Genomic DNA, 10272 nt, shown 5'->3' with positions numbered 1-10272 from the left:
AGGAGGCAAAAAGTTAGGTCAATACTTTTCAATAGAATATGCATCTATACAGCAATAATAGTCCACAGGAAATTTGCATTTTTAACATCACAGAACAATAGGGGATCATTTACTAGTTCCCTTTCAAGGTACCATGTAGTGTGACAAAAGCAATTGTACAATTTTGTTTTGTTAACCGGGTTTAGTGTATCAATACAGCTTTCCCAAGTTTCAAAAAAGAGTTGGGTTTTAGATTCTTTGTGAAAAGAAGCCTCTATCCATTCCATTCGGAACAGTTCTTGCAATTTAGTCATAAAAAGATGCATCATGGGGGGATTAGGTTATAGCCAGCAATGAAGAATTATTTTCTTAGCAATAGCCAGGAGTAAAAGTGCTAGTCTTTTAGTGCCCCTGGTAAATCGGACTCCCCCTACTCCACTAAACCAAAAATTACCCATTCTAGTGAATGGTATGTAATTCAGTAGATATCTATGAATATATTGTACCACTCGTCTTCAGAATTGCTTAATAATCGGGCATTTCCAGAGATTATCATAGAGAGTAGCCACTTGGGCTTCACATTTAAAACATGTACTGCTATTTGAAAGACCAATTTAATAGGCTCTCTGAGGTGAGATATAATTCCTATAAAAAAGTCTAAAAAACATTTCTCTATATTGAACTGCCAGAATGGCCTTCCAAGACAATTTATACATTTGCAGGATTTTCGAAACCGGTAGGTTGGGGAAAAAAGCCTGCCATTTTGCCATGCTTACCATAGATGTTTCATAGTTCAGGTCAGTTCCAAGGAATTCGTACAATTTAGAGATAGCCTTTTTGGTAACTTGGGGGGACAACATCATTTTATCTAATGGATTACTCTAATCTCGCATACACCCTGATTTGGATTAGTAAAAAAATCCTATCTGCCATAAAAGGCAATCTGTTTTTTAATTCCAAAAAGGAATATGCTTTATGAGTATCGGGATCAATCAGTAATCTGACTGAAGTGAGACCTCGGTTTGCCCATATAGTTAGCAAAGAAGAGGGATTTCCTGATGTAAATTCAACATTGGCTACAAGGGGGAGATATAAAGAATTGTGAGCATTAGGTGATTCTGTTTTCTGTAAGAAATGCCAAAGTTGCCACAAAGAGTAAATTAAAGGGTTCAATTGTATCTCCTCTGATAGGAGTTCTTTGTGGGTATGAAAATGGCCATGGATGATGGAGATCAGAGATGGATGTAATAAAAAATCCACCTGCAGATTCATGTAAAAAGATGTGCCATGTATCCAATCTTTTAAAATACGCAGCAATGCTGCTTGACTGTAAAGGGCTACATCTGGTAGATTCAATCCAACATTTTTCGTGGTTTGCTGGAAGATAGTTCCACTGGTAACAGAATATTTGCTACCCCATATAAATGAACGGAACAAAAAGTTAATTAACCACCTGGGCGTTACACTGATGTCTAGATTTCTGTACTAGTGTTGATGTTCGAATTCGGGTTGTCCCTATATTCGACCCGAATATGGCTGTTCGAATTCGGGTATACCCGAACCGAATTTTGCTGCATTCGACAGCAAAAATTCGGGAGGATTTTTTTTTTTTTAATTATTTATTTGTATGTGTTTTTTATTTTAAACTTGTTTTTTTTTATGTTTTACAGGTTATCCGACAATGACATTATGAATCATAATGTCATTGTGGGATTCCTGGACCGTGGGAACTGTGCGGTCACAGCTAATTGAAAGCAGGTGCCTTCAATTAGCTGTAACCGCAGGCAATACGAGGGCAATGAATGGAGATACTTTGTCCATTCATACCTCTACTGCTTTGTGATTGGCTGAGAAATAGACCAATCACAGAGCAGTAGAGGTTGAATGGAGATAGTATTTCTATTCAACCTCTATTGCCCTCGTATTGCCTCCAGGATCAGGGGAGCAGAGCTGTCAGCATAAAGCTCCGCTGATTGCTCTGCTAAATTTTTGTTTATATTGTGGGCTTGTAATTCTTAGGATTAATTCCCGGGTATGATAATTAAAATTAAATTATAATATAATACATAATTATAAATAATAATTTAAAAAAATAATGAAATAATAGACAACAATGTAATCTAAAATAAAATATAAAATTAAAAAGGTACTTTTATTCTTATTTCATGTTGTGTGGTGTTTTTGTACTGTAAAAACCATTTAAAAGCAGATTACATTGTAATCTGCTTTTAAATTTCCCTCCCAGACACACCCCCATACATCACCACTCACATCACCCGGAAGATGACTCATCCTCCCGGTGATGTGAGGGGGGGATTTCCCTGCCCTGCTCACAGAGCTGCTGCTCCAGAGAGATGAAAAGCACAATGCAGGATTTCTTTAATTTTTTATTGCTGCTGGAAGAGCTGCGGGGACCGGGTAAGTATGTTCTTTCAGTTGTAATCGGATTGTCATACAATGTATGACAATCGGATTGCAATATAACGTTTGTTTACATTTTTACAAGTTTGGGTTTAACACTTTTTGCAAGTGTTTTTACCCCGAACCAAGGTCGGGTTTAATGTCCAGGTGGTTAAATTTAGATCTTTGATTGGTAAAAAAATTGGAAGTGTTTGGAAAAGGAATAGTAACCTGGGAAAGGTTACTATTAACTAGCCCCATAAAGGAAGTGTAAAGTGTAAGGGATGCCAACATTTTAAAGTCGTTCTTCATGGATTGTATAGCTTTCTTGAACTTCAAAGAGTAAAGCTTTGAAGGGTTTTTGGGGATCAATACTCCCAAATATCTAAAATGTGACTTAGCCCACTGGAATGGAAATAAGGAGCTCCAATTTGGTTTGTGTTTGGGAAACAGATTTGTGTTTTGTGTTTTGGGAAACAGATTTGGCAAACAAAAGGGCCACAGATTTATCAAAGTTTATAGTATACCCTGATATTTTTTGAAACTCCTGAAAAGCAGACATGATAAAATGTAAGGACTCTTTCGGGTTGGCAATGAACAACAGAATATCGTCTGCAAAAGCAGTAATTTTTATTTCCACCGAACCAAACTTTATACCAGTGAATCTGGAATCTAATTCTAAAATAAGCGGTAGGGATCTAGTGCGAGATTAAATAGCAAAGGAGATAGGGGGTCTCCTTGCCTCGTTCAACTATGCATGGTAATAGGTTGTGAGAGCTGATTATTTACAATAAAGTGAGTGGAAGGGTAGTTATTCGAAAACTATATAGGTTTGGAAGCGAGTACCAAATGTCTATTTGCGAACAGTGAGTGTAGATATGGACAGAGAATTTTATCAAACGATTTTTCTGCATCGAGACTCAAAAGTATATGGTTTTTGCTATACTTAAGCATGGTCGCAGCAATGGCTGTGTGTATTCCAATGGAAATATGTTGGTTTCTCAAGAATCCCAATTGGTGAGTAGTCAATTGAGCGAATAACATAGGTTGCAAGTGACCTGCCATAATTCTTGCCATCACTTTGTAATCAGTGTTGAGTAAGGCAATTGGCCTTTAAGTCAAAGGACACTCTGTGTTTTTATAAGGTTTGGGAATCAATGAGGTGTGGGCTTGTGTGAAGTTTTATATTTGATTATCTAGAATACCATTATAAATTTCCAGCAATAAGAGGGAAAGATAAGATTCCAGAGGTTTAAAAAATTAATCTGGTAATCCACTTGGACCAGGAAATTTTAGAATCCCAGATCCTGAATCAGGCGGTGCTGCTATCTAGGATCTCTATTGGAGAGTTTTCTATCCTAGGGAAAACCTTTCACCAGACAGGACATGAAGAGTTCTAATCCTTCCCCACTTTATCCAAAACGATTAAACCGTTTTAGGTTTTATACTAAAGGTTGAAGGATCGATGCATATTTATGGTAATAAACAAACTATACATACACCTCTTGATACATCATATTAGGGTTTATGTTTTCACAGAACCCTGCAGTATGCAGTAAGGTATACTAACCATAGAGTGAGTTGTACTGAAAAACTCTTTTTACCAAGTTTCTGCCTCTCTGGTGGTGTCCGAACACAGTAAAGGAACATTATTACTGACCTGAACCCTACCTAACCTGTGGGATTAATAGGAATGCTGACTGTAAGGCAGCTTTTATTGCCCCAAATCACTGTCCAATGTGTTTATGACTCAATGGAAGGAGATAAACCAACACTTGTCCAATATCGGCCCTGATTTAATAAAGCTCTCGAAGGCTGGAGGGGATACACTTTCATCAGGGATGTTGGGTGATCCAGCAATTCTGGAATTGATCTGGTCCAGGATTCAAAACATTTGCTAACAAATAGCAAATTACTTTGGAAAGAAATTCATTCTAGGTTTGCTGGATCACCCAGCTCTACTGATGAAAGTGTATCCTCTCCAGCCTTGGAGAGCTTTAATAAATCAGGCCCAATGTCTTCAAAACTCTCATTTGGAACAGTAAAGTCTGTCATTGGGAAGGCCTTATGACTACGCTTGTTTCAGACTAAGAATTAGATAAGGAAAGAATAACCCTCACTGGTCCAACTATCTAATCTAAGTTCTGTTATTGACCATTAGGACATTCTAATTGGATGGGAGTTGGTGAGGACTGAACACTTTGGTCTTTAGTTAGTGAATACCTAAGAACTGGAACTGCTTCTCTGGTTGCCAGTACAGAGAGTTTCAAAACATCTGTCTAAAGTTTTACGGAAAGGCTTTGTGACCTGATTACAGGCAAAAATCTTGTTGGGTGGAATAAGAAATGATAGATTTGCCTACCCTCATAATAACTGGAACATTATTCTTTGATTGTAGATTTTTTTCCATACAGGTGGAGAACAAATAAACTGCAGGCAGGACACTTAGCTTTCAAATGAGAAAAGTAATGGTATGTTGACACCTCCATCTATCTATTACTGACTACACTGGGTAATTTATGTTTAAACTCGTCCTCTATTCTTTTCTTCTAGCAACACAAGTTTGTATACTCAATACAAATGTCCACCCTGACCTTTGGTTTCTCTTGCTTTTTGATATTGCTTGTCAAGTTTGCAGCCTTGGTTCTGTTCCCTGGTCATCTGCCATCGACATGGACAAGGCCAAGGGCCACACCCTGGTACCATGCTTAAGGAATTTATTAAAGGAGGGTGCTCTGGCAAAGATCTAGGGGTAAAAACCTATAATCAGCACCTTGGCCCAAATAGGACTCACATCCTCTTCAAGGTGCAGACAGCACAGGCAGTCCACTATCCATTATTATGCATAACATCAAATAATGTAAATATATTTAATCTTAGGAAAAATTGTCTTGTCAATTTTTAGAGTCAATTACTATGTAATATGTTACTATACATTCCATGTATATCATCTATATTCTGTGCTCCATACAAAATCATACTGAGCTGGAGTAATCCCAAACAGTGCTCGGGCACAGAGCGTATGGGTGCATGAAGGGGTCATACATATACTATGCATTTAATTGTTATAGTGCCTCAAATATGTTGAAATTAGCCCAATGAGACACACTCCAACAACAGGAAAAATGTGTTTAAGAAAAAAAAATGTAGACTAGTACTGTGATACCTTTGCTAACAGGTGACCCTGCTTACAAATTTTGGATGGCTAGCTTTTGCTCACACAGACGCTGGAGCATATGCAGGATGGAGTACCATCTAGTCACAGTATCCCAAATCAGTCTATGCTGTGGCAGCCTCTGTTGGTGCTGAATTCTGCTAAGCGCTGTGGTGGCAGTAAGGGATCGGCCGACATGGCTGCAGATGGAGCGAGCCTGTCTCAGTAAGTGCTCCAGTCCTGGGTACGTGCAGAGGAACTTCTGTACCACCAGGCTCAGTTGGCCCCTTTGTCCCACACTACATTGCCTGTTGTGAGCCAGGAGGGCATCAGCCAAGCCTCAACCTCTCTGTGCAAAGCGTACACGAGTTCTCTAGCGGTGTGACTTTTCCCCCCAAGGATACCAGTTTCAGCACTGCCTGGCAACACGTGTGCCTAAAGGTGCCCTAGTGGCGTGCCCGTTTAACCACAGTGTTCTCAGCTGCTCCTTTCAGAAGGAGTGTGGAAAAGAGAGGGGGTTGACGGTAGAAGGAATAGAGTAAGAGGAATAAAAGAACTGGAGTGGCCCCTGCTTTCCCACCACACCCTTCGGCGGGGATACTAGGTGCTGTAATGCCTCTGGCAGACTACCACCCACTGAGCCAGGCAAGGCCACCCAGTGTGAAGGTCAGGTAACGTCACACTCCATGCCAGGTTGTCAAGCTGTCCATGGTGACGTGGATTTGACTAGACACTGAGAATGCCAATGCCTGGGAGATGTTATTCATTACATGTCCATGTAAACTGGGTACAGCTGTGCAGGAGAAGTAATGCCTGCTTGATTTATTTCACTGCCGCTCGGCATAGGCCATGAGGGCATGGAAGGGAGCCGAGTCCACAAGGCTGTATGGCAGTAGCTCCAAGGCCAATAGTTTGGCTAGACGTGAATTGAGTTCAATGACTCTTTTGTTGGTTGGGCCCATAGCCTGATGCCAGAACTCCAGTGGAGTGGGCTGAAGGGACTTAGAGCTAGGGGAGCTGAAGTGGTCACTGGATTACCCATCTTGCGACGACAAACATTGTCTGAAATAGGTATCAAACACTAAAATATCTGTATTTATTTTACATTAGGCCAGAAATTTCAATGTATCAGTCTTCTTTGGTAAATAGAAACAGGTATCAAATACTCAAATATCTGTATTTATTTTCCAGTAGCACAGAAATTTCACTGTACCAGTCTTCTTTCGTAAATAGGAACGGGTATCAAACACTAAAATATCTGTATTTATTTTCCAGTCGCACAGAAATTTCACTGTACCAGTCTTCTTTCGTAAATAGGAATGGGTATCAAACACTAAAATATCTGTATTTATTTTCCGGTAGCACAGAAACTTCACTGTACCAGTCTTTTTTTGGTAAATAGGAACAGGTATCAAACACTAAAATATCTGTATTTATTTTACAGTAGTACAGAAATTTCAATGTACCAGTCTGCTTTGGAAAATAGGAACAGGTATCAAACACTAAAATATCTGTATTTCTATTAAAGTAGCACAGAAATTTTTATTGTACCAAAAACAGTCTTCTTTGGTTAATGGGAACAGGTATCAAACAGTACCTGTTCCCATTAACCAAAAATAAATCTGTATTTATTTTACAGTAGCACAGAAATTTCACTGTACCAAACAGTCTTCTTAGGTAAATAGGAACAGGTATTAAAACACTAACATATCTGTTTTTATTTTATAGTAGCACAGAATTTACACTGTACCAGAGGCTTTTTTGGTAAATAGGAACGGTATCAAACACTAAAATATCTGTATTTTTTTATGATAGGCCATAAATTTCACTGTACCAAACAGTCTTCTTTGGTAAATAGGAACCGGTAACAATCAGTAAAATATCTGTATTTTTTTTTTAAAGTAGCACAGAAATTCCACTGTACCAGTCTTCTTTGGTAAATAAGAATAGGTATAAAACACTAAAATATCTGTATTTATTTTACATTAGGCCAGGAATTTCAATGTATCAGTCTTTTTGGGTGAACAGGAACGGGTATTGAACACTAAAATATCTATATTTCTTTTCCAGTAGCACAGGAATTTCACTTAAGCAAACGGTCTGTCAAACACTATATATCTGTATTTATTTTTCAGTAGCACAGAAATTTCAATGTACCAAAAAGTCTTCTTTGGTAAATTGAAATAGGTATCAAACACTAAAATATCTGCATTTATTTTACAGTAGGCCAGAAGTTTCACTGTATCAAAGTCTTCTTTGGTAAATAGGAACAGGTATCAAACACTAAAATATCTGTATTTAGTTTACAGTAGCACATAAACTTCAATGTACCAGTCTTCTTTGGTAAATAGAAACAGGTATCAAACACTAAATATCTCTATTTATTTTCCAGTAGCACAAAAAGTTCCCTGTACCAAACAGTCTTCTTTGGTAAATAGGAACAGGTATCAAACACTAAAATATCTGTATTTAGTTTACAGTAGCACATAAACTTCAATGTACCAGCCTTCTTTGGTAAATAGAAACAGGTATCAAACACTAAATATCTGTATTTATTTTCCAGTAGCACAAAAAGTTCCCTGTACCAAACAGTCTTCTTTGGTAAAAAGGAACAGGCATCAAACAATAAAATATCTGTATTTTTTTTACAGTAGCACAGAAATTTTGCTGTACCAAATGGTCTTTTTTGGTTAATAGGAACAGCTGTCAAAAACTAAAATAGCTGTATTTAGTTTACAGTAGCACAGCAATTTCACTGTACCAGTCTTCTTTGGTAAATAGGAACAGGTATCAAACACTAATATATCTGTTTTTATTTTCCAGTAGCAAAGAATTTTCTCTGTACCAAACGGTCTTTTTTGGTAAATAGGAACAGGTATCAATCACTAATATATCTGTATTTTTTTTCCAGTAGCAAGGAAATTTCTCTGTACCAAACGGTCTTCTTTGGTAAATAGGAACAGCTATCAAACAATAAAATATCTGTATTTATTTTAAAGTAGCACAGAAATTTCACTGTACCAGTCTTCTTTGGTAAAAAGGAACAGGTATCAAACACTAAAATATGTGTATTTAATTTTGAGTAGCAAGGAAATTTCACTGTACCAGTCTTCTTTGGTAAATAGGAACAGGTATCAAACACTAAAATATGTGCATTTATTTTACAGTAGCATAGAAATTTAACTGAACCAAACAATCTTCTTTGTCAAATAGGAACAGGTATCAAGCACTAAAATATCTCTATTTATTTTACAGTAGCATAGAAACATAACTGTACCAAACGGTCTTCTTTGGTATATAGAAACAGGTATCAAACACTAAAATATCTGTATGTATTTTAAAGTATGACAGAAATTTCACTGTACCGAACAGTCTTCTTTAGTAAATAGGAACAGGTAAAAAAAACACTAAAATATTTGTATTTATTTTAAAGTAGGACAGAAATTTCACTGTACAAAATGGTCTTCCTTGGTAAATAGGAACTGCAATTGATTTTAATTGGCTTTAGTGAATGTACAGCGTGAAGAAAAGATGACTAACAGTGTCTTCACTAATACACAATATAGATTACACTAAATGTACTTACTGCTGATAATTTACCAAAACTGACTAGCTATGCATGACACTAAAAGTGGCACCAACCACAATTGTACCTTCAGTGCTTCTGCTGTGCATATGTAGTCAGCACCTAAGAATGTAATACACACACTATACCTTGTACTAAATGTGCTAACTGCTGACAATTTTACAAAACTGTAAAAAAGTAAATGCCCTATAAATCTTTGCAGCTAACAATGAACTAGGAGGCTCCTACACTGTCCCTGTCACACTACACGTCTCTCTCTGCGTCTATCCTCCACACAGAACACAAGATGGAGTGACTAGCCCCTCCCTCCTTCCCTGTATATATGCCTGTCCTCTGATCTTTTCTGATTGGCTGTTGGGCCTTGCTGCGCATCCTGTAAGCAAATGATTTGCTCCCAGCGGCAATTCCCGCCGAAATTTCTCGCCATTACCGCCCTCTGCTTTTTTCCTCGTTCAATCGGGAGAACACCTCATGGGGAATCACAAGGCCGTTCTCGCTTACATGTTCAGTAAGTAAGAAAGGCCTGATTTGCCGCGAGATCGAATTTAAAAATCTTATATATATCTTATATATATATATATCTATCTATTTATACCAAGTTCCAGAGTCCAGAAGTCTGAATATGAATCATATTCATCATATTCATCATTCATCAATATTATCATATGAATATCTTGGGTTGAAAGGTATGCTAAAAGGGCCAGTTGCTACCCGACCGTATGTGTTGCATGCCATTAGGACAATAGTTAGGTGCCAATTAGCTACCACATGACCCGATTCCTAAAGACACCAGCAGTTAAGTTATCCTGAAATGTTTAAGAGGAGCTGACTCTTTCAGTTTTCAACAAGGTCTTCCTGGTTTGCAGGATATTTACTCCTTGCCCCTGGCAATAATTTTTTATGGAACAGGGTTTTGGCATGGCCAGGCCTGCCCACTGTGATTCAGGCTAGTACTTGTGCATTCAAAGCTATGAGGAAAAGCTATGAAGTGTTGCCAATTGCGAAACCTAGACCCTCCTGCCCTCGATGGTATAGTTGTCGCAGAACCTTTTTTTCTGGGCTTTCAGTATTTCAGTCTGCTGTTAGCAGCCTCCACTAGTGCTGCTGTAACTTCAGTAAAAACATGCTGATCCCTCTTAGCAGTCTCTGTTTA

The sequence above is a fragment of the Pyxicephalus adspersus genome, chromosome 10 (assembly GCF_032062135.1).
Source record: "Pyxicephalus adspersus chromosome 10, UCB_Pads_2.0, whole genome shotgun sequence".
Taxonomy (NCBI): domain Eukaryota; kingdom Metazoa; phylum Chordata; class Amphibia; order Anura; family Pyxicephalidae; genus Pyxicephalus; species Pyxicephalus adspersus.
Note: the sequence above shows the minus strand (reverse complement) of the source record.